We start from the raw sequence: 26,631 nt of genomic DNA on the forward strand, positions 1-26,631 counted from the left end.
ATTAAAAAAAAAAAAATTTAAACCCATCCCCATGACCCACTTCCCTTCTGGCAATCACTAGTGTGTTCTCCATATTTACGAGTTGGGTTTTTTGTTTCTTTTTTCTTTGATCACTTGTGTTGTTTCTCAAACTGCACATATGAATAAAATCATACGGTATTTGTCTTTCTCTGACTGACTCACTGCACTTGGCATTATACCCTCCAGGTCCATCTGTATTGTTGCAAATGGTTAAGATTTCATGATTTTTTTATGGCTCAGTAATAGTGCCTTGTATACATATACCACGTCTACTTTATCTATTAATCAATGGACATTTGGGTTCCTTCCATATTTTGGCTACTGTAAATAATGTTGCAATAAATATAGGGGTAAATATATCTTTTTGGAATTAGAGTTTTTGTTTTGGTAAATACACAGTAGTGGAATTATTGGATTATATGGTAATTCCACTTTTAATTCTTGAGGAACCTCCATATAGTTTTCCACAGTGGCTGAACCAATTTGCATTTCTATCAGCAGTGTACGAGGATTCCTTTTTCTCCACATCCTCAGCAACATTTGGCTATTTCTTGTGTTTTTGATTTCAGCCATTCTGAGAGGTGTAAAGTCATATATCATTGTGGTTTGAATTTGCAATTTCCTGATGATTAGTGATGTTGAACATCTTTTCATGTGTCTGTTGGCCATCTGTATAGCTTCTTTGGAAAAAACATCTGTTCAGGTCCTCTGTCCATTTTTAAGTGGGTTATTTGTTTCTTGGTGTTAAGTTGTGTAAGTTCTTTACATTAATTTTGAATAGTAACTCCTTATTGAATATATTATCTGCAAATATCTTCTCCTGTTCAGTAGGTTGCCTCTTTGTTTTGCTGGTGGTTTTCTTCACTATGGAAAAGCTTTTTATTTTGGTATAGTCCTAGTAGTTTATTTTTTATTTTTTCATAATTTTTTGAAGTTTATTTATTTGAGAGAGACAAAGACTGCATGAGTGCGGGGCAGAGAAGAGGGATGGAAAGAGTATCTCAAGCAAGTTCTGTGCTGACAGCGCAGAGCCTGACGTGGGGCTCAAACTCATGAAATAGAGAGATCGTGAACTGAGCCGAAACCAAGAGTCACATGCTTAACTGACTGAGCCACCCAGGTGCCCCTAGTCTTAATAGTTTAATTTTGCTGTTGTTTCCCTTACCAGAGGAGACATATCTAGAAAAATGTTTCTGTGGCTAACGTCAAAGGATGTATTTGCTTTTAGCAATATACTTTGAAATAACTGATAGGTTAATAACACGCTATTGCCCAACTCATTCATATTTAGTCCCTCTCAATGAATGTCATAACATACCCACATTCTTCTAAGGTACCCTGGCATAACAAGACAGTACTCCCCAATGCTACTGGAGCTACACCTTCTAGAATCAGCTGACACAACTGCCTATCTCCTGATATGGTGAAGTTTTCCCAACCATCTTCAGGGTTTTTTTCACCAACCATGAATAACTTGAGTAGATGGCACTGATACCAATCATGTTCCCTTAAACTAGGAACTTCCCCTTTCTCCCCAAATGGATGCCAGAATGATGGCAGAATAACAGATCGCTTTTATTTTATTCGTTACATGATTAATCTGTTCTTCTGCCACTGACCGGAGAAAAAAATAATCTGCTCTTAGATTTATTCTTAGTAGGAATCTGGCCCTCAGCCAGTGGGAAACAATAGATAATAGGGTCAAGAAACATATTGGATGGTTAATGGGATGTTCTGGGGAACCTCAACATTTATGAAATGGAGACAGAGAGGAAAAGAAACCATCAAAGACATGGAGAGCCTAAGAAGAGCATGTCTTGCTGGAAGCCAAGAGATGTAGGAGATTTTAAAAAGAGGCAATGAGACAGGCAGAATAATTCCCTCCTCTTGGGTATGCGTGAGGACCCGTGAATATGATGGGCTACCACTCCCATTATAATGTTAGGTTATATGACAAATGTGAAGGGACTTTGCAGCTGTACTGCCAGTCTCTAATCAGTTGACTCTGTGTTTGTCAAGAAAGATTTCCTGAGTGGGCTTGGCTTAATCAGCCAAAAACTAAAACAACCCTAAGGCCTCCCTGAGCTCAGAGACTCCAAGTAGCAGAGGTTCTCTCTTTTCTGCTGTTCTTGAAGAAGCAAAGAGCCATGTTGTGAACTGCCTGTAGAGAGGGGCAGCCTTCCTACAAGCATAAGGAAATGAATTCTGTCAGTAAACTAAATGAGCTTAGAAGAGGAGACTGAGCCACATATGACAACGCAGTCTGCCTGATGCTTTGATTGCAGCATTGAGTGGAGCTATGCTGGTCCACAGCTAGTCCAAGCTATGCCTGGACTCCTGATCCACAGAAAATGTGAGATAATAAATATGTGTCATTTAAACCACTAGATTTGTGGTGATCTGTTATGCAGCAATAGAAGAGTAATCCATTAAGCAAGGTCCCAGCTTTTGTAAGACTAAAGGAGAACTGGGATTCAATCTTTAGGTTGTCAGGTCCCTGACGTATGTGTTAGGATTTATGAGGGGCTGAATTTGCAGCAAAGATAAAGTAGAAACCTAGTTGTATAAATTAGAAGCAGGAGGGGGTAAGGAGAAGATGTAGTTTAATTGATGAAAGGGTCACATGGTTCATCTAGGACATTCCTGGTCTTGAGGTTGAGATAAATGGACAAATTCCATGCCACAGGATTAGGTCAATATATTGCTTGCTTTGCTTAGATCTGATTAACCAGACTAGAAGCCACTTGATGGCAGATATCATATCATGCCTATCTTATTCATTGATTCTATGTCCTCAGCCCCTCAGCTAATATCTAGCGTATTCTAAGCACTCGATATTTGTTGAATACATGAATTTCACATTCGTCAATGTGAAAAAGTAATTTAAAAATATGAAATTTTTGAGGAAACATTAGCACAAATGGGCACTACTCTGTGATTTCTTGAAAATATTCAATTTAACTCTGTTAAAGTATGGATGATTTGAGATGTCATAACAGAGGCAGTGATATAGTTGTCCTCCAGCGAATCCACAAATATCTACTGATAGCCTGTGTGCCAGACTCTAGAATAAGACTCCTGTAATAGTTTCTTAACTGATGTCTCTGTATCCATTCTAGCTCTTCTTAGCCCATTTCTCCACATCAGCCAGAGTAATATTCTTAAGACAAATCATCTAATTTCATTACCCGTTGAAAATCTTTTGATGGTTTCTCATTAGACTGAGGATAAAAGTCAAAGTCCTTAACTTGTCTTTCCATAATCTGGCCTCTGCCTCCCTCTCCAGCTTTACCCCTTGTCACTCACCTTACCACCTCAGAGAATTCATGCATTTTATAACCCCAGCCTAGAACATTCTGTCTTTGCCTACTTCCTCAGATTCCAGCTTAAATCTCTATTTAAATATAACTTTTTCAATGATCTCCCAATATAAATCACCCCTTCTACACAGCATTTATTATATCGGGTGTAATTACATTGTAGCATTACTTAAGATCCATCTCCTCCATTATACTAAAGCACCATGAGGTCAGGAGTTGTGTCTGTTTTGCTCAAAGAAATATCACTAGTACTAAGAATACTTCATACATATTTGTCAAATAAATAAAAGTAAAGGCCTAGGAGACCACCAACTATGAATTATGAAAGCTGCTGCTACCATCAGTTAGAACTACGGAGCCCTACCTAGTAATAATGTCACTCTAGAATACAAGCCCTAACCTCAGTGGAGTATACAGGCAAGCAGCCATGACAACTATCATCCCTACGACTCCATTTCCTCACCATAAAAAACAACAAAGTAAACATTAAACAGTACCAGAATTAAAAGCAAAGTGCTTCTCCTTTTATTATTTTTTAATACTGACCAACTGTGTAGAATTTTAAAATCCTTAAGAATTCCACTGCTAGGAAAACAAAAGTTTTAAAATCACTGATTTAAGGAATCCAAATGCTTTTTATAAAGAGTATTTTTAGAGAGAAAGTATAGAATAACATTAAAAAAATCTGACTAATAAAAGCATGCAAACTAAAGAACCTAATTGGGCTCAACACAACTCTGAAAATTAAATAGATCATGTCATTTTTCATTTGCTTTTAAAACCTTTCAGCGATTTCCCCACTGCTCTCATAAGAATCCCACTTCTTCACACTGTCTTAAAACCCTTCACAACCTGACTCCTGCCTACGTATGCAGCTCATCAGTGACCATTTCCCCTTCACCAACTCCTCCAACCAAATCTACACTCTGGCCTTCGAGAACTACTCCCCCCAACTGCCTTGCTCTCTTTTCACCACTGGGCCTTGGTTTATATTCCCATTCCAGGAATACGCTTTATCCTTGTCTCCTTCAGGAGGACTTCTACTTACCCAACTTAGCTATTCCTTCATCTCAGAGGGGGCTCCAGAATTTCTATATGGGAAGATTTAGTGGAGGCACTCTGGAGGGGAAGAAAACTGGAGATTTGCCTTACAACTATATTTGCATAACAAAAACACATTATTACTTGGGTGACAAATTTCATCTGGTGTAGTTTGGGGGACTTAAATTTCCTAATTCCCTCCTCGGTACTGACACTGGAAAAGTTTGCTCGACACTCTCCAAACTGAAAAGGTACAACATGCAACTGTGTATTTACTTCTATTAGAGAATTTACACTAGATTAGGGATGTCTGTCTACTTGTCTGTCTCTTAAGAGCACAGACTGTCTTTCCATGGTGATAGTCCTAAAGTCCTATCTCCTGGCATATAGTAGATTTTCAATAAATATTTTCTGACAGAATGAATCAAGTATTTTAGGAAAATCTATTATGTACAAAGTATAATGTTACGTGTTCAGAGTGGGGAATAGAGATACTTACTGCCGATTAAAAATATAAAACATGTTAAAATATTTACAATACCTTCAAAAAAATAAGCAACAGCAAGTATAAAAGACAGTAAGAACTAGACATTTTTACTAACCAGCAGTCCTATACATCAACATTTCTAAGTAAAATGCCTACTATATCATCAATGAAGCATTAAATACATTGCACTGTATTTTCTTATAATGTGAATTTGACTGAATAAAGAGTGTTTAGCATTGTTAACTTATGAATGATACGATAAGCCACTAATTAACTAGAATACTCATATTCCTGATGATGTTTTCAAGATCCAGAATATAAGATGATCCACATTAGATGTCTAAAACAGCCTAAAACTCAAACCTGAGAAGGTACTTTGGGTTTTTTTCATTGTAAGGGAGGAGTATATCCTAAAGAGGAAAGATGCGATAGCAAAACAAGAAGTGGGATACCATGCTGAGAAGATAAATGTTACCATGAAGAAACTGTGTCGAAGAGCAAGAGTCAGTACGATTTGGAAAACTTTAAATTCTAGGTTGAGTTTACTTTTGATTTGGTAACCAGTCAGGGATTATTAAAACTCCTAACTGGAACTGGAAAACACAAAAGCATTGCTTGAATAAATTTGAGCAGGGCAAGACTGCGGCATGAATTCCAGCATGGAAGATACAGTAAACCAGGTGTAAAAAGATGAGAGCCAGAACTAGGGTAGCAGCTGCAGAATTGGACAAATAACGGTTTTGTAAATCTAACAGCCCAAATGTTTGCACTGGAACTGATTTCATTAATCAGAGTAATGCCACAAATATAAACTTTCAGGCTGTTATGATACAATCAAGAAAATGTTTGCTTCATAGATCATTTTATTTGGCAAATATGTACCCAAATTGTTGAGAGTCCTCAGATTAACTATAAAACACGCACTGGATTCATTCTTTTTATGTACTTCTGTATTTCTCTCTGGTGCCCTAAAAATAAGACTTAGGTCCACCTGTAATATCTCCTAGTTTACAAGGTCCCTCGAATCCTGAGTCAAGTAACATATTTTAAAATTTACTTCAATATCTTAGAGGAAAAATGACTAAAGAGTTCACTGAGGATTCAAATTCAGTCTTTTCAATTTCTTGTTTTCCATTTTAATCAATCTGGTGCATTACCATCATGTAGATAGCTGTAAGCTTATGACAAGACTAGAAAAAACATATTACCACACCATCATATAAAAGCTAAGAACTTAAAATTTGATTTCTTAAATAAAAAATATTTTCCCAATTTTTTTTTTATTTTTAACAGCTCTTCTGAGATATCCTTGACATATAAAATTATACATACTTATTTTTTTCAACTTGATGCTTTTATATATGTATACATTGTGAGAAGAGCACCATAATCAAGCTAATTAACATATCATCACCTCTATATAGTTACCATTTTGTACGTGGGAAGATTTAAGATATATCCTCTTTGCAAATTTCAGGTATACAATACAATAAAACTATCATCACCATTCTGTACATTACAACTCTGGAATGTATTTGTTTTGCATAACTAAAACTTTGTATCCTTTGACCAACATCACCCCATTTCCCTATTCCCCCAGCCCTTTGCAAATCATTCTACTCTCTACTTTTTTTAAAAAACTTTTTTGATATTTATTTATTTTTGAGAGACAGCAAGCGAGCATGAGCAGGGGTAGGGCATGGGGGTGGGGCGTGTGGGTGGGGCGTGGGGGGTGGGGCAGAGAGAGAGGGAGACACAGAATCCCAAGCAGGCTCCAGGCTCTGAGCTGTCAGCACAGAGCCCAATGCAGGGCTCAAACCCACAAACTGTGAGATAATGACCTGAGCCAAAGTCAGACGCTTAACTGACTGAGCCACCCAGGCACCCCCTCTCTACTTCTGTTAAGTTTGCCTATTTTAGATTCCTCACAGAAGTGAAATCATGCAGTATTTCTCTTTCTGTGTCCTGCTTATTTCACTTAGCATAATATCCTCCAGCTCCATCCATACTGTTCCAAGTAGCAATATCTCCTTATTTTTATGCTTGAATATTCCACTGTGTTTCTGTGTGTGTGTGTGCGCGTGTATGTGTTTCCTTCATCCATTCGGGCATTGAAGGACATTTAGGTTGTTTCCATATCTTGACCACTGTGAATAATGCTGCACCAAACTTGGGGGTGCATGAGATCTCTTTGAGATCCTGATTCTATTTCTTTTGTTACATACTCAGAAGTGGGATTACTAGATCATAGAGTAGTTCTATTTTTAATTTTTTGAGCAATCTCCATACTATATTTCATAGTGGGTATACTAAATTACATTCCCAACCAACATTGTACAAGGATTCTCTTTTCTTCACATCCTTGCCAATACTTGTTATTTCTCATCTTTTTGATATTAGTCATTGTGACAGGTGTGATGTGAAATTACTTGGTTTTGATTTGCATTTCCCTGATGATTAGAGATGATGAACACCTTTTTGTATACTTTTTAGCCATTTGAATTTGAGAAGTGCCTATTAGGTTCTTTGGACCATTTCAAAGTGGGTTATTTGTATTTTGCTATTAAGTTGTATGAATTCCTTACGTATTTTAGATATTAACCTCTTATTGGATATGTAGTTTGTGACCATTTTTCCCATTTGTAGGATGCCTTTTCACTCTGTTGATTATTTCCCTTTGCTGTGCAGAAGCTTTTTAGTTTGATGTAATTCCATTTATCTATTTTTTTTTTTTTTGCTTTTGTTGCCTATGCTTTTGCTGTCATTTCCAGAAAATTATTGCTAAAATCAATGTAAAGAAGTATTTCCCCTATGTTCTCTTCTGAAACCTTGTGATAGCATATGCTTAAGTTTTAATCCATTTTGAGTTGATTTTTGTGGATGATGTAAGATAGGGACCAATTTAATTCTTTTGCAGGGGATATCCAGTTTTGCCAACACCCATTTGTTGAAGAGATTGTCATTTCCCATTGTGTGTTACAGGGACCCTTGTCAAAGATAAGTTGACTATAACTGCACAGGCTTCTTTCTTTCTCCATTCCATTGGTCTGTATATCTGTTTTAATGCCAGTACTGATTACTATAACTTTGTAATGTCATTTGAAATCAGGAATTGTGATGACACTAGCTTTGTTTTCCTTGCTCAAGATTCATTTGAATATTTGGGGTCATGGTTCCATTCAAATTTTAGGATTGTTTTTTGTTTCCATAAAAAATGTCTTTGGTATTTTGATAGGATTGAATTTGTTGACCAACTTGGGTAGCATGAACGTTAACAATATTAATTTTTCCAATCCATGAATGTAGGATGTATTTCCATTTGTTGTTGTCTTTTAATTTCCTTCATCAATGCTTTATAATTTTCAATGTACAAGTCTTTGTCTCTTTGGTTAATTACTAAGTATGTTATTCTTTGCCCAGCTTATGTGGATGGGATTGTTTTCATAATTTCTTTTTCAGGTAATTCCTTGTTAGTGTATAGAAATGCAATTGACTTTTGTATGTTGATTTTACATCCTGAAACTTAGCTAAATTAGTAGTTCTAGTGGCTTTCTTTGTGTGTGTGTGTGTGTGTGTGTGTGTGTGTGTGTGTGGTCTTTAGTGTTTTCTAAATCATTTCATCTGCAAAGAGAAATAATTTTACTTCTTCCCTTCTTGTTTGAATGCCTTTTATTTCTCTTCCTTGCTTGATTATGCTGGCTAGGTTTTTTTTTTTTTTAATGTTTATTTATTTTTGAGAGACAGGTAGACACAGAGAGAGAGAGAGAGAGAGAGAGAGAGAGAGAGAGACGCAGAGAGAGAGACAGACAGACAGACAGAATCCTAAGTAGGCTCCAGGATCTAAGCTGTCAACACACAGCCTGACGTGGGGCTCGAATTCACAAGCTGTGAGATCCTGACATGAGCCGAAGTACGACGCTTAACCGAATGAGCCACCAAGGCACCAGTAATTTTTTTCTAAAAAAAATTTTAATGTATGCGGTTAGGATTTTTTAAATTTCAGGTTTATTAAGATAAAATTGACATATACCGTTGTGGAAGTTTAAGGTACACAGCGTGCTGGATTTGATACACTTGTATACTGCAAAATGATTACCACAGTATAGTTAACATTTCTAGCAACTCACAAAATCACCATTTCTTTTTTGTGGGGGAGGGTATTTAAGATTTACTCTCATAGCAACTTTATATAATGCCGTATTGTTAACTATAGTCACCATGCTGTCTCTTAGCTCCCCAGAACTTAATCATATAACTGGAGGTTTGTACCTTCTGACCAATATCTGCCCATTTCCCCCATCCCTCAGCTCCTGCCAACCACTTTTCCACTGACTGTTTCTATGAGTTCTAATTTTTTAGATTCCACGTATAAGTGAAATCATACAGTATTTTTCTTCTTCTGACTCATTTCACTTGGCATAATGCTTTCAAGGTCCATCCATGTTATCACAAATGGCAGAATTTCCTTCTCTTTTATGGCTGAATAATATTCAACTGTGTGCACGTGTGTGTGTGTGCGCACGTGCATGCACACGCATATCACATCTTCTTTATTTATCCATTGATGGGTGCTCAGGTTGTTTCCATATTTTGGCTATTGTGAATAGTGCTGACCACGGGAGTATGATATCTCTTGAAAGTCCTTATTTTATTTCCTTTGGATATATACCCAGAAGTGGGATTGCTGGGCCATTAAATTGCCCTAATTCTAATTCTTTGAGGAACCTCCATAGTTTTCCATAGTGATTGTTCCAGTGTGCATTCCCATAGGATTTTTAACACTATGTTGCTGGTTGTGGTGAGAGAGGGCATCCTTACCTTCTTCTGAATCTTAGAGTAAAAAGCTTCCCAATTTTTTCTGATTATGATGTCAGATGTGTAGTTCTCATATGTGGTCTTTATCGTATTTAAGTATGTTCCTTTTGTGTCTATTTTGTTGAGACGTTTATAAAAAAGATATGAATGCTTTTTCTATATCTATTGAGATTATCATGTGGTTTTTCTGACTTCCATTCTATTAATGTAGGGTACTACACTGATTGATTTTCATAGGTTGAATCATCCTTGCATCCTAAGGGTAAATCCCACTTGGTTATGCTGTATGATCCTTTTAACAGGTTGCTACTAGTATTTTATTGAGGATTTTTGCATCTATGTTCATCAGAGATATTAAACTGCAGTTTTCTTTTCTTGTGTTGTCTTTGGCTTTGGAATAAGCGTAAAGTTACTCTCAAAATGAGTTTAAAAGTATTCCATCTACTTTAGTTTTTTGGAAGAGCTGAAGAAGGATTGATATTAGTTCATCTTTGAATGTCTGTTAGAATTCCCCCAATGAAGTCATCTGGTCCTGGGCCTTTCTTTGTGGAAAGGTTTTTTATTACTTATTTAACCTCTTTGTTATAGGTCTAGGCAGACTTTCCATTTCTTCTTGATTCAGTCTTCTTGATTAGTCTTTAGGAATTTATTGATTTATTCTAGGTTGTCATGTAATTGTCTTAATGGGCTCTTATGATCCTTTTTGTTTCTGTGTCATTTGCTGTAATGTCTCCTCTTTCACTTTTGAGTTTGAGTCTTCTCTCTCCTAAACGAAAGGTGTGTCAACTTTGTTTATCTTTTCAAAAAACCAATTCTTAGTTTTGTTGATTCTTTTTTCAGGAGAGAGTGAGCACGATTTGGGGAAAGGGGCAGAGAGAGAGACAGTCTTAAGCAGGCTCCAGCTCAGGGCAGAGCCCAAAGCAGACTCAATTCTAGGATCCTGGGATCATGACCTGAGCTGAAATCAAGTGTTGGATGTTCAACCTACTGAGTAACACAGGCGCCCCAGTTTTGCTGAAATTGTAGTGTTTTTCTATTCTCTATTTCTGCTCTAATATTTATTTCATTCCTTTGCTAATTTTGGGTGCAGTTTTTTCTTTAGTTCCTTGAGTTGTATGTAATGATAGGTTGTTTGGGATCTTTCTTCTTTTTTAATCGTGGGCATTTTTTGCTATAAACTTCCCTCTTAGTATTGCTTTTGTTGCATCCCAGGTTTTGTTAAATTGTATTTTCACTTTCTTTTTTTGTCTCAAGTTAGCTTTAAAATTCCCTTTATATTTTTTCTTTCACTCAATGGTTGTTCAAGAGTATGTTCAGTTTCTAATTGTGAATTTTTCTATTTTCTGTTATTGACTTCTAGATTCATTCCATTGTGTGTCTGAGAAGATATGATTTCATTTTTCTTTAATTTGTTAAGATGTGTTTTGTACCTAACATGTGATCTATCCTGGAGAATGTTCCTTGAGCACTTGAGAAGAATGTATATTCTGCTACTATTTAGTGGAAAGTTTTGTGTATGTCTGTTAGATTCATTTGGGCTATAGTGTTGTTTTAGTCAATTGTTCCTTATTGATTTTCTGCCTGGATATTCTTTCATTATTGAAAGTGCAATACTGAAGTCCTCTACTATTATTCTATTGCTATCAATTTTTCCCTTCAGATCTGTCAATATCTGTTTTTATATATTTAGGAGTTCTGATGTTGGATGTGTATCTATCTGCTATACCTTCCCTTTATCATTATATAATGACCTTCTTTGCCTCTAGTGAAAATTTCTGACTTATAGTCTGTTTTGTCTGATATACATATTGCCAACTCTGGTGTGTTTTAGGTTACTGTTTACATAGAATATCCTTTTCTGTCCCTTTACTTTCAGCCTATGTGTTTTTATACCTAAAGTGAGTATCTTGTAGTCAGCTTATCACTAGATTTAGTTTTTAAATTTTTCTTTCTTTTAAAAAAATTCAGTCACTCTCTTTTCATTGGGGAATTTAATTCATTTATACTTCAAATAATTATTGATAAAGACTTGACTATCTCCATTTTGTTAACATTTTTCTGTTTTTCAGTTACTTTTATTCCCTTCCTTCTGTCGTCTTTTACAATTTTTTTGTAGTGATTTGGTTTGATTCCTTTCTCTTTTACCCATCTACCATAAGTTTTTCCTTTGTGGTTACCATGAGGTTCACATAAAGCTTCTTTTATTTATGACTATCTATTTTAATTTGATAACAATTTAAGTTCAACTGCATACAAAAACTTTATTTTACCCCTCACAAACTATGTGTTCTTGAAGTCAGAGTTTACTTATTTTAATACTGTGAATCTGTTATTCAACTTTTGTCATTACAGTTATTCTTAATACTTTTAATTTTATATTAGTTACAGATAATTTGCACACCATCATTGGAGTGTTATGTTATTCTGCATTTGCCTATATATTTACCTTTCCTAGTGAAACTTATACTTTAATACATTTTAATATTGCTGATTAGCATGTTCCAATTCCCCCTGAAGAACTCCCTTAAGGATTTCTTGCAAAGTAGGCCCACGGGTGATAAACTGTCTTCAGTTTTTATTTGTATGGAAAAGACTTTATTTCCTCTTTACTTTAAAACTTTGCTGGGTACAACACCCTTGATTGGAAGTTTTGTCTTTTAGTACTTTGAATTATAACATCCCACTCTTTCCTGGCCTGTAAGGTTTTTATTAAGAAATTCACTGAGGGGCACCTGGGTGGCTCAGGTCTAAGCATCTGACCCTGGCTTAGGTCATGATCTCGCGGTTCAGGGGTTCAAGCCCTGTGTCGAGCTCTGTGCTGACAGCTCAGAGCCTGGAGCCTGCTTCAGATTCTGTGTCTCCCTCTCTCTCTGCCCCGCCCCCAGTCACACTCTTGTCTCTCTCAAAAATAAACATTAAAAAAAATAATAAAAAAAAGAAATCCACTGACAGTCATATGGGGGCTCCCTTGTATTTGATGGGTCACTTTTTCTTGCTCCTCTCAAAAGTCTCCCTTTGTCTTTGACTTTTGAGTTTAAGTCTAGTGTTTCTTGGTGTAGACCTCTTTATGTTCAGTCTATTTGGGGTCCTATGGGCTCTATGAGTCTGGATATCTATTTCCCTCCCCAGATTTGGAAAGTTCTGTCATTATTTCTTCAAATAAGCTCTTCACCTTTCTCTGTCTCTTCTCCTTCCAAGTCTCCCATAATATGTATACTGATTCATTTAATAGTGTTTGATAAATTCTGTAGGCTTTTTTTCATTCTTTTTCATTCTTTCTTTTCCTCTGACTAGACAATTCAAAATTACCTGTCTTTATATTCATTCTTTCTTCTGCTTGATCAAGTCTGTTGCTGAAACTCTACATTGTATTTCCAGTCCTGGCACTGCATGTTTGAGCTCCAGAATTTCTTTTTTTAATACTTACCTTGTCGAACTTCTCTTTTTGTTTTTGTATTATTTGCCTGATTTCAGTAAATTGTTTACTTATCTGTTTTCACTTGTGGCTTGCAGAACATCTTTAGAACAGTTATTTTGAATTCTTTCTTAGGCAATTTATGGATTTCCATTTATTTGGGGGTAGGTTATTGGAAGTTTACTGTGTTTGTTTGCTGGTGCCATGGTTTCCTGATTTTTGGTGTTCTCTGTTTCCTTGCACTGATGTCTGTGCATGTGAACAAGTAGTCATGTCTTCCAGATTTTAGAAGATGGCTTCCGTAAGGAATGACCTTCACCTGTAGGGTGGAGCTGAGGGGAGGTGCGTGGGTGCCATTTAAAGGGTGTGTGTAAGTACACTGATGCACCAGGTCTTGTTATTCATGGAGCACCAAGTGCAGGAGTGGACAGCAGCTCCAGGTGTCAGGAGGGACCCAGTGGCATAGCAACTAGGGTCCGTGACATCATTCTCTGCATGGTCCTGGGTAGCAACAACTGAGGGGTTTAGCAGTGGCTGAGAGGGCTGGTGGGGTCCTCGGCAATGCCTCCAGGTCCAAGGGTGAGTGTCCTTAGGCTGGTTCTGAGTATGTGTGTGGTGGTGGGGGCTAGCTACAGGCATGCATGGGCAGTAAGGACAAGGCCAGCTGTATGAAGTTGTTCTGCTATGGGGGTCATCTCTCAGAACGCATTCAGTAGTGGATCTAGGTTGGTGGCAGGAACTGAATGCAGCCATAGGGGGGCATATGCGTGGTGGTGGCCTCTAAGCACTTATGTGGGGGCAGTGCCAGCAGAGTGTTTAAACGTGCAGCTGTGGGGGTTGACAACTAGTGCATGCATGGCAGGGGAAACCCAGACTGACAGCGGTAGCTGGGCAATGGAGGCTAGTGGATAGGTTGCATGTGATAGCATAGGTTATTTCGTTTTGTATTATAGTAGTGAAATATAAAAATCAAAATGCTCAACATATTTAATTATACCAATTTCAGCTTAGAAGTCTACATCACAAAAAGATAGATATTAAGACATCACTTATAAATATACTTAAAAACTAAATTTGTCTTCCCTCCCCCAAATATATTAAATATTAAATTACAGCCAATGAAAAACAAGAGTATTTAGTCAAGGTAGTCTTTATAAGTATGCATTTTGTTTCATAACTATGTGTTAACAGTGAACAATACTTCATATTTAAAATCTGAGGGGAAAAAAACCTCCTCAGATAATCACACTTCTGCATAGGACATAAACTATAGCAGAGGATTTAATTTCAAACATTTCAACACATTTTTATACCAGCAATTAGGTAGAGTAGACCAGTAAGACATTAGCATTTACATCTAAGATTTGTAGAAATAATTCCAGCGCTGATTAACAATTAGATATCTCATATTCTGAAGCACTCTTAAATTTTTGAGTGTCAACTTGGGTGGCTCTTAAAACACTGAATAATTCTGAATAACTTTTTTGTTACTGTTCACAGTTGAAGAGAAATGAACATTTATCGCCAATAATGATTTATAAAGGGTTCGGCAACAAAATAACCAATCAATTGTGTTTCTAAATTATCTTTCAGGAGGGAAAAAAGGCAACAAATATCTCAAATACAGGTTTTACGTTCAAATGTACTTTTCACCTTTCTATACTAAGAATCACTCAAACTGTACTTACAAAATTGCCAAAGTATGTCAAGGTACCGAGTAAACGGTAAACGGCTCTGTTGATGTCAGACATGAATTATGTAAATGGAAAATAACTGATGATACAAGCAAGTCCAGAAAGACAGGATGCGTTTTTTTAATTAAAAAAAAGTTTTAAGTACAGGAGAAATATCAACAATACACAAGAAGACATTATTTAAAAGAGACATAATGCTACCACCCATAATGACTACTCCCTCCCTGGGGGATGATGAGAGCGTCCTTTGTCTATACTGGCAGTGGTACAGATATACCAGTATTCGTAGTAGCAGCAACAACAGCAGTCAGTAGTATTAAGTTATCCTTGCTTAACTTATACAACGTATAGAAACATTATTAGCATTACTTCTCAGAAATGTAATTTGTTTTATACACATGTATCATGCCAGTGGTTAAGAATTTTTGACATTTAGATTTCTAGAATTAAAGGAGCAAAATCAAAACAAATCTGTTTTTATAGGACTATACTATTTTTTTTCACAGACATCTTGTTCACCCTTTTGAACAGTTAATTATATTGGAAACATAGATAGACTTCAGGACATTGCATTTCACCATCAGCAATGCCTACCAGGTCAAAGGTCTTTGTAAAATAAGGATGATGGAGGTAGACAAAGGGGGTAGTAAAATGATTTTGAATGAAAAACAATATATAACTGATTAAACACTTGGATTGGGTGAAACCTAGGATTCCTGTTTCTCAACACTATTGTTTGAATAAAGTTCATCCACTCAATGTTAAGTTTCAGTTTCAATCTTTCAAGAACGGTTAAACATCGCAAAGTATGAACAATGCTTCTATCATTCTTTTGGTGGTGTTCCTTATTTAATATATCCAAAGATCCAGTCAACAATGCTACTATTTATATCAAGCGAGGACTGAATTTTACTTTGCTGGGGTGTCTTGAAACACAGAAGGGAGATAGTTATGACAGGTAAAGGCCTGGTATACACAGCATGAAGTGTCTGATACAACACCACACAGGTCAAGGATATCATGATTAGATGATCTAAAATGAGTTATTATAGGTAGCAATGTGAAAACATTAAATCACAACCTCTAAAATCACACAGTTACTGATAGAGATATGGAATGAGAGAGGTTGCCTTAGTTTGAGAAGCAAATAATTTCATAACTAAACTGAGAACTACGTAAAATGTGTCTCATACGGCAACCCCTCTAACTTTCAAGCTTATTTTAAAGTAATTATGATTTTATGAGTTGTTTGCAAGACCATGCTATATTTGGTTATGCCCCAATTAACCTTTTAAGACAACAAAACAACTAAGGTAGAAACACTCAATAGCCCTATCTAATGAGAACAAATTTATACATAATGCACTGTATAAATACAAACCAAAATTTGGGCAAACACCACAGTTTATGAAAAATTTTTCCCTGAATTACTGTATTCCCCTTCCAGTAGAGTTATTATTACCAGTTGGGAAGAGGAGAAAAACAAGTAACATTTGTTGTACTAAAGCTCAACTGTTATGTGTCATGCACTACGCTGGGTGCTTTCAAATATTGACTCATGTAATTTTGCAAGTGGCGATAAAATTTATTAGCCCCAGGTTACATCTCAAAAAACTGAGGCACAGAGATATTATGCACTTGAAAAAAATTACATCTAGGATGGAAAGGTAGAGAAAAGAGAAAATAAAAATGATGGCCACAAAAGGCACTTTGGGAGGGGGTAGGGCTTTGTCAGGAGATTTCAGGGGGTGAGCATGTGGCAATGGACCAGCTTTCATGAAACAGCAGACAACCAAAAGAGCTGTTTTAGGGACAGCTGGAAACACACACTGGCACAGGGAAGAAGATATTTTATCTTTTTATGTTTATGAACATCAAGTTTATTTTAATTGCCATAAAATTGTGAAAATGTTCGATCTACAAAATTATTATTTTTTTTAATATATGAAATTTATTGTCAAATTGGTTTCCATACAACACCCAGTGCTCATCCCAAAAGGTGCCCTCCTCAACACCCATCACCCACCCTCCCCTCCATCCCACCCCCCATCAACCCTCAGTTTGTTCTCAGTTTTTAACAGTCTCGATCTACAAAATTAAAATGTAACCAAATCTCATTTATTTTTTTTAATTTTTAAATTTTCTTTAAAAACTTTTAAAGTTTATTTTATTTGCTTTGAAAGAAGGAGTGAATGAACCAGCTGGGGAGGGGCAGAGAGAGGGGGACAGAGAGAGAATCCCAAGCAGGCTCCACACTGCCAGTGCAGAGCCCTAGGTGGGGCTCAAACCCATGAACCGTGAGATTATGACCTGAACCAAAACCGAGAGTCAAAGGCTTAAGTGACTGAACCACCGAGGCACCCCACCAAATCTCAATTTTAAAGATACGAACCAGAAGTAGAATAGAATCAGAAGTTTTATAGGTAGCCTTAATAAGAGACTAGATTTCTTTGCCTTCAAACTTTATTCTGGAAAAAAAAGCCCACTGAAATGCCTATCAGTGAACAACTGAGCACACCGGCTTCACTCTGCATCAACTTTATCCTTATGCCTTCTTTGTCCCTTTCTCCTTTCTTTGGATAAATATGTTCAGTCCTTTTGCCCAATAGGTTTTTCTATTTCTACACCACCCCCAAGACTATAGCCTCTGATTCCTAAAGTCAGGGCTTCCCTAACTCTGTATCTGGCACCACACATTCCCTTCCTTTTTTAAACTGCAGCTTGTCAAAAGTAATTTCTCCCATCATCCACATAACGAAAATTCTACCTCTTGTGTAAAGCTTTTTTAGGCTAAAGAAAAAGATGCATTTTTTTTTTTGCTAGACTATTTCAGAAGAAACAAGGGTTTATTATCTGTGAAGTCCAAAAAGCATTTACCACGTTATCAATATATTCTTTGCCTCATGCTATTTGTTCAGTTGCTTACATGTCTTCTAAGGGGCTGTGTTGACATTGTATATTTTAGGCTTCTGATAAGTGGACATTATATTTAACTTCATTTTTTTATGATTATTACCTTACATAATGTCATGCAAAACTAGATGCAGAACTAATGCTTCTAATATAGTTTATGTTCCATGCAATGTTATAATTCTGGATAAAAATAAATGAAATAGGGGCATCCTGGTGGCTCAGTTAATCGACTGACTCTTGATTATGACTCAGGTTATGATCTTATGATGGTAAGATGGAGTCCCACATCGGGGCTCTGTGCTGGGCACATGGAGCCTGCTTGGGATTCTCTCTCTCCCTCTCTCTCTCTCTGCCCCTTCCCTCCTTGCATGCTTCCATCTCTCTTAAAAATATGAAATAAAAACCATTCTTATCCATAACTTAGACTCTATGGCTATTAAAAAATATTAACTATATGACTCTCTAAAAATGTCCTCTTGCAACAGGAGAAACTATAGGGTAAGTCAGCTGGCTTTGGCGTTCTCTGTTATACTTCAGGATATAGAAGAGTTTCAACACCCTTGCTAGGCTGACAGTACTCCAGCTTAAACCTTTAGCCTGGTGCTTCCTGATAGCTCTCTTCCGAAATACTTTACAAATACAGGAGGTTAAAATATTTCCGACTGAGGACAAGGAATCCTTAAATTTATATAAGAAAGTGTCTTAAAGAAACTAATTTTTCCATTTTAAAGCAGAAATTTCACAGTAGTCATCTTATAATGGAAATTTTGGTATTCCCCCCTTCTCTAATTTTAAAATGTTCAATCTCTATTATATTGCTAGGTAATTTATAAAAGTGGGCACAAACTTTCACTAAATCAGCCAAGAAACCAGTGGTGTTGTTATATCTCCACACTCCTATCTTTTTCACAGTTTTACTCCTAAAAGAGTAGAGTCTCATTCTAGATCATGTGGTTTAAATATAATGACTTTTGGATGAGATCTGTGAAGTAGAATTAAATTTAGGCAATCCCTTCCCCCAACCATTTTTTTTCACAGTTTATTAGAATAAAAGAACTCTTTCTTAAGTGAAAGAATGTAAAAAAAGTTTGGCTTTGTTTTAGCTTTGTTATGCACCAAATGATATTAAGGTACCTAAGCAAGGAGGAGATCTGGTAAAAGAGTCTTGGTGTGATAGAAACAATAAATGAGTATATGTAACCATTGAATAAAAGAAAGAAATCAACAGGCCTCCTTAAAAACTCCTTAAAATCTGTTTGGGATTTTGAATTTCTAAATTTTAATTTCCAAAATTTTTTAAAAATAAACTTCACAGTTATTGTAAAGAAACAATTACCATGTTAGATATAATAACAATATTAGGGGGGCATAATGACCAAATAATAAAGTACTATACTGAATATAAAGCATCAGGCTCTACGGGTGAAGAAAACACTACTGTGGTTTGCATAAACATGTAGTAGGTTAATTCAGGAATAGAATCCTGTACTTCCAACTGTTTTTATGTCTCAAACTATATATGCTATATATTTACTTGATAAAGTCTCTATTAGAAGTTATATTATATCTTGGATATACACAAACCTGCACACACATATACATACACACACACACACACATATTTTTTTTTAGGTAGGTGTGTGCAGGTATGTGTATACACACACACACACATATATATATATACATATATATATATATATACATATATATATGTATATATATATTTTTTTAAGTAGGCTTCACCCCCAGTGTGGAGCCCAATGTGGGGCTTGAACTCATGACCCTAAGATCAAGACTTGAGCTGAGATCATGAGTTGGACGCTTAACCTACTGAGCCACCCAGGTGCCCTTCTTTGATATTTTTATAAAAAATTTTTTGGGGCGCCTGGGTGGCGCAGTCGGTTAAGCGTCCGACTTCAGCCAGGTCACGATCTCGCGGTCCGTGAGTTCGAGCCCCGCGTCAGGCTCTGGGCTGATGGCTCGGAGCCTGGAGCCTGTTTCCGATTCTGTGTCTCCCTCTCTCTCTGCCCCTCCCCCGTTCATGCTCTGTCTCTCTCTGTCCCAAAAAAACAAAACAAAACAAAAAAAAAAAAATTTTAATAAACTCCTATTTCCCCTTACCTAATCCTTTGGTAAGTGAATACATACGTGCATACATACAAAATCACTTTCAAATTAGGCTAATATTCCACAATATTTCATGGTCTATAAGTCATACTTTAAAAATAATTCCCACTCTGGCTATACTGGGAAAAGGAATAAAGAACCAAGGAGACAGAAGAAATCTCTGCTTCCTTTTCTCCTCTGTCGTTTATTGTCTGCACAGTTATATCATTTGGATCCAGTGAGAAATGAAAATGTAGGGAGGACCCCTGTTTGCAAATTATTAAAAATGTAAAGATGGTAATAGCAAAGCATTAAACTGAGTGCTGCTAAGTCCTGTGTGACTACCCAAATCACATGCCAATGAAGCTATCCTGCTCTTTTCCCTGTGGCCTTGACTTTGTTTCACACCCTCACCCACTCTTTTGTTGGAGACTTAGTTCCTCTAAAGTCAGCCACATTTGCCTTCACCTCTTAGCCACTACACAGCTTACTGGCAGAGACCACATTCCCTCTCTGATAATGCCACTATCTTCAAATTGAAATAATAAAAGGAGAGACGCATCTGAGTATGATAAAAAGCAAGGTCCTTAGTTTAGCACAATACCTCTCAATGGTCTTTGAATTATTTTAATTGTAACCTAGTCCTTATAGGATAAGAACAGTATATAATAAACCCACAAAAGGATCAACTTGCTAGAAAACTATACAAACGCAAAGTGCAAACTAACACATGAAAGCGAGCAGAAGTAAACTTAAATATACCAAATATGTTGTGTGTGTGTGTTTTTTAACAAAGATAAAAAATTCTCTCAAGTAGGAGGTATGCATTTGGCTTTTACCCTATCATCAGTTAAGAAGATTTCTGAATATGACTTCAAGGCTACAAAGTGGGCAACTTTTTAGTAAATGAATACTTGCTTGTACAGGTAAGTGCTGTATATACATGGGTAAGTAAAAAATGTACAAAGGCAGATAGGCAGAAGCTTGAATTTTTTATTAACAAATAATCATTTATTTATTCTTTTTGAAACAAGAAGGAGAATCACTATAATGAAACAAACTTTAGGAAGAGTAAAAAACAAAAAGGTTGTAGAAAACGATATCTAGCAATCAGAGAAGCAATGATTGATTTTATTAAGATACAGTCTTCAAATATAATTGCAATCATACATTAATTTATTTCAAACACATTGTTCCTGCTCTTAAAAAGAGTATGATTTACTTTTATATGTCCAGAAAGATAATACAGTGAATCTTTTATAACTTAAGCAAAAATTTAATAAATATAGGCCGGTCTGTTCATAGTCAACACTTACACAGCTTATCCGTTTACAAACTATGTTGAATTTTCAGCAGCAATGTGCCTTTCATATTTTCTCCATCTATTTTAAAAGGTGTTATTATTTCAAAAAATAAGGTTTCTGCAAAAACATGACAGTTTTACCATATTATTAACATCATGTTTTATATGTAGATGTTAAGAAATACCTACTTTTAAGGTATTTTTGAAACATTTAAATAAAGTTTATAAAAGCTAAATATAAAATATAAGTGATATATTTAATAAACCATCTTGCATACCCACAATATCAGATATCTTTTAAAGGAAGTAGTTTGAACAAGATTCTATAAGATGTTGTTTCTATTATTTTGTCAGGTCTAGCTAGCAGATTAGTAGTATCAAGTCTCTTATTTTTGAAAAATTTTTTCATATTTGTCTCAAATATTTCTATTTTTAAATTCAAGACATAGGAGGGAAAGTCATCGAATTTTACACAAATAATTCTTCTCTAAAGAAAGGAGTGATTTCTGAGTTTAAATAGAAGTTAGTTCCAACTGCCTGGAACAAGGTCATTTTTTGCCTCTATGCTAGAACCCAGTGAAAAAGAGTCACAATATTACCTTTAATGCATGCAATTCAAACATTACTAATTTTTAATTGGTTGGAGGAGGGGTCAAATAAAGCTACCTAGTTATTAAATGTAGTGGTTCACAAATTATGGTCCCTGGAATAACAACATCAGCTCCATCTGGGAACTTGTTAGAAATTTCTTGGAAATTCTGGGGCTCCTGCCCAGACCTGCTAAATCAGAAACAATGGGAAAAGGGTCTACCAATCTTTGTTTAAACAAGTCCTCTACATGATTCTGATTCAGCTTAAGAACCAGTGGCTTAAGAGACTCTTAAAAACCGAGAATAAACTGAGGGTTGATGGGGAGTGGGAGGGAGGGGGAAAGTGGGTGATGGGCATTGAGGAGGGCACCTGTTGGGATGAGGACTGGGTGTTGTATGGAAACCAATTTGACAATAAATTTCATATTAAAAAAAAAAAGAACCAGTGGCTTAATAGGTCTTCAAAACGTATCAGAAGGTATTTGAAATAAAACTGTCCAAATTTCACGTATTTTTTTACTTATAAAGTATCTCTAGACCAAATGAATAGTTTAAGTGAAGCTCATAAGAAACACAAATAAATTTTACAAATATATTAAATCTTTTTAGCAATAATACAATCAAACCATATGAGAGAGAAATTATGATCAAATGTAATGTCTTGGTCAACAACAGGTTAAAAAGAACCACTAAAAAAGCTGTAAGTAATTACCGTATAAATCATCTTAGGAATTAAGAAATCATAAGTACACAACAACTACTGAGCTCACACCAGGTACAAAATGCAACATAAAAGAGAGAAAACTACCCACTCCTTAAGGACACTGGGTCTGAAGTAAGCTATAGTAAGACAGCTTCATCAATTCCAATATAAAAATGTCCATCAACGGATGAATGGATAAAGAAATTGTGGTTTATATACACAATGGAATACTACGTGGCAATGAGAAAGAACAAAATATGGCCCTTTGTAGCAACATGGATGGAACTGGAGAGTGTGATGCTAAGTGAAATAAGCCATACAGAGAAAGACATATACCATATGGTTTCACTCTTATGTGGATCCTGAGAAACTTAACAGAAACCCATGGGGGAGGGGGAGAAAAAAAAAAAAAAGAGGTTAGAGTGGGAGACAGCCAAAGCATAAGAGACTGTTAAAAACTGAGAACAAACTGAGGGTTGATGGGGGGTGGGAGGGAGGGGAGGGTGGGTGATGGGTATTGAGGAGGGCACCTTTTGGGATGAACACTGGGTGTTGTATGGAAACCAATTTGACAATAAATTTCATATATTAAAAAAAAAAACACATCCACACAACATAAAAAAATAAATAAATAAATAAAGTTAGTCTGTTTTAAGCGGTAAAAAAAATAAATAAAATAAATAAAATAAAACAGGTCCTCCGATAACATACCATCTGGAATTAATAATATTTGCATCTCTTATTTTTTGGGAGATTTTTCATTACTAATTCGATTTCTATACTGGTTATGGGTCTGTTCAAATTTCTTATTTCTTCCTGTTTCAGTTTTGGTAGTTAGTATGTTTCTAGGAATTTGTCCATTTCTTCCAGATTGTCATTTTATTGGCATGTAATTGCTCCACTGCTGGTGGGCATGCAAACTGGTGCGGCCACTCTGGAAAACAGTATGGAGGTTCCTCAAAAAGTAAAAATAGAACTATGACCCAGCAATTGTACCACTAGGTATTTATCCAAGGGATACAGGTGTGCCGTTCCAAAGGGGCACATGCACCCCCATGTTTATAGCAGCACTATCAACAATAGCCAAAGTATGGAAAGAGCCCAAATGTCCATCGATGGATGAATGGATAAAGAAGATGTGGTGTGTATATATATATATATATATATACACACACACACACACACATACATACATACATACATATACATACATACGTATATATACATATACGTATGTATATATACATACGTATATGTATATACATACATATGTACATATATACATATATGTATACATATATACATATATATGCATATATGTATGTATATACATATACATATGCATATATATGTATATACATGTATATATGTATGTGTGTGTATATATACACACACACACACACACACACACAATGGAGTATTACTCTGCAATCAAAAAGAATGAACTCTTGCCATTTCCAACTGTGTGGATGGAACTGGAGGGCATTATGCTAAGCAAAATTAGTCAGAGAAAGACAAATATCATTATGACTTCACTCGTATGAGGACTTTAAGATACAAAACAGATGAACATAAGGGAAGGGAAGCAAAAGTAATATAAAAACAGGGAGGGGGGACAAAACATAAGAGACTTTTAAATGTGGAGAACAGAGGGTTGCTGGAGGGGTTGTGGGAGGGAGATGGGCTAAGTGGCATTAAGGAATCTACTCCTGAAATCATTGTTGCACTATATGCTACCCAATTTGAATGTAAATTAAAAAAAAAATAAATAAAAAACACTGAATTAAAAAAAGATTTGCATCTCTATGCTTCTTTAGTATTCAACATGTCTTTTCTCTTAAAGGTAAATAATCTTTCTGCTCCTGTCATAAAATATATATTCCAAGTTTTAGGGTCTTTTAAAAATTTTCTTCTGATTTTTCACCTTTTCCTATTTTGCCTTCCTGACTAACATCCTTCTTGATAAACCGTAAAGTCATTCTCATCCATCTCTTCTTAGTTTTGAAGCTCATGATGTGTCTGTATGAACCCTGTTCCCTCACTTAACAACTTTTCCTTTTTCCACATATATTTGAATAAAGAACGTTCTAGGCTTCCTTTAAAAAGTATAAATCAAGGGGCACTTGGGTGGTTCAGCTGGTTAAGCACCTGACTCTTGATTTCGGCTCAGGTCATGATCTCGCAGTCATGGGATCAAGCCCCAAGTCAGGCTCTGCACTGACAGTGTGGATCCTGCTTGTGATTCTCTCTCTCTCTGTGCCCCTCCCCTGCTCTCTCTCTCTCAAAATAAATAAGCTTTTTTTAAAAAAAGTATAAATCAAGCCAATGAAGCACATCTACTTTTTTTAGATCCTTGAACAAATAAAATTCCTGAAAGAGGCCATTGAGAACCCAAGAACGTTCCTCCAGTTAAATACCCAGGGCAGTTCATCTGGCTCTAGCATTAGAAATAATAAATCTGCATATAGTGTGGCAATAGTCTGTATAGCATTATAAAATATAACCCACTATCTTTAAGGAAAAGAAAATTAGCTTTCCTGATTCCTATCACAAAACATTTTGCGTTGTATGTCCCAAACCCCCCAAAAAGTATATTTCTAGTGATTTTACTGAACTATTGTCTCAATCTAACAAGTGTTCTTACAAGACAGGCATTTAAAGGAAAAAAACACTTCTTTAAAAAGAAACATTATTCCATCTGAGACTCGAATATGCTAAAGCTGTAGAATAAGAACTTTTAACATAATTCTTTAGTTTTGACAAGTCATTTAAAGCTGCCAAAAAGCTGAGTATTAGAAATGCCAAGGTCTCATCCCCCACCCCCACAAACACATATGATCCTAATTACAGGACAGGAATACAGAGTAAGTATTTTACATAGGTAATATTTTGAAAAAGTATTAACTAATCAGTACATACTATAACAACAATAGCTGTTACTGATAATTGATAAAGGTCACTGTTTACTGAGTATCAGGCTCTATACTTAGTACTTTATAAATATTCTCTCTAATCCTCATAACAACTCTGCAAACTCAATGTTACTATTCCAATTTTACATGGAAAGAAGCTAAATCACCCTGTAAAATCAAGCTTTTCATTTCAACTTGTCTAAGGCAACACAGCTAGTACAGTAACACTGATAACTGAACCCAAGCAGACTAATTCCGAAGTCTGGTCTTTTCTGCTATGTGATAATCGCTTCCCCTAGATTATACTTATTATACTTATTTTACATATGTACTTACATGATGCTATATTTAACTGCATTACTTTTTTTCTGATTCATTTACTGGGATTTCTGGTAGTGAATAACAGTAAGAGCCCCAAAAGTATGTCTTAAAGAAAATTCCAGAGTGCTTTCTCTAAGTCTGGCCTTAATCCAATCTTCCTTGTTCTAAATTTTGATCTATGAGAAGTTGCTTCTGGCTGAGAAAGATAAAATGAAATGGCAGTTCTGCACTTCCTGTGTCAAGTCAAGTGTTTCAGTATTCAGGAAAGTTTAATCTCCAACAGACTCCGGATTGAGCATTTCATGCTCTTTTCATTATAAACCAAAGCTTTTATGAAAGGTCACTAGAAAGCAATCAGAAGAAATAATAATGAAGTTCAAAAGAAACAAGAGGCACAGCAATCGTCCCAAAGTTGGGAGACACTTCAGCAATCACTTAGTAGTCCAGTATGTGTTTGCAGATGGGAGAACTGAAAGCTTGAGAAATAAATGGCTGTCCAGGGTCCCATGTGATTAATCAAACTTTCCTGACACTCAGTCCAGTGCTGAGTTCATAACTGCAAGAATACCCTCTCTTTGCACTCACAGAGTTCTTCCTGATCCTCTATTCTTTTCTTAGGATCATTATTCTTTAGCTACTCCAGATACTTCAGAGAAATCTTGGACAAATGTTTATTTTATTATATTTATTGGAAAACAAATTTTACTGCTCACATGTGTACTTTCTTCTCCATTCTTACTACCATGCTGGATGGCAACCTCGAAAAGGAGAATGGTTTATTTATAACGAACATCAGCAATATGGTCTGTTATCAGTTGTTTAAAAAGACAAAAATGGAGACGATAGTGAAACACAGAAAATGGATGTCGTAGTTAAGAATCAAAATTAAAGACATATTATGATTATAATTATTTAAAATAGTTATGCATGTAGTCAAGACAGAAAATATGGACATTTGGAAACAATAATTATTTGGTGGTTTATAATGGT

The 26,631-nt window shown here is 35.9% G+C and overlaps 1 protein-coding gene and 1 long non-coding RNA gene across 4 annotated transcripts in view; both read right to left on the reverse strand.

Moving 5' to 3' along the window:
* Positions 1–26,631, reverse strand: part of ZEB1 (zinc finger E-box binding homeobox 1) — a 198,160-nt gene that overhangs the window by 98,069 nt on the left and 73,460 nt on the right. The window lies entirely within an intron of this gene.
* The window catches only part of LOC128775091 (uncharacterized), a 32,313-nt gene continuing 28,781 nt past the window's right edge, over positions 23,100–26,631 (reverse strand). Inside the window, exon 3 of the long non-coding RNA XR_008419736.1 lies at positions 23,100–23,342. This is a non-coding gene — a long non-coding RNA (uncharacterized LOC128775091). The remainder of the gene's footprint in view (positions 23,343–26,631) is intronic.

Source organism: Panthera pardus, unplaced genomic scaffold, assembly GCF_024362965.1.
Source record: "Panthera pardus isolate Hobbes unplaced genomic scaffold, ASM2436296v1 HiC_scaffold_6, whole genome shotgun sequence".
In the NCBI taxonomy this organism is placed as follows: Eukaryota; Metazoa; Chordata; class Mammalia; order Carnivora; family Felidae; genus Panthera; species Panthera pardus.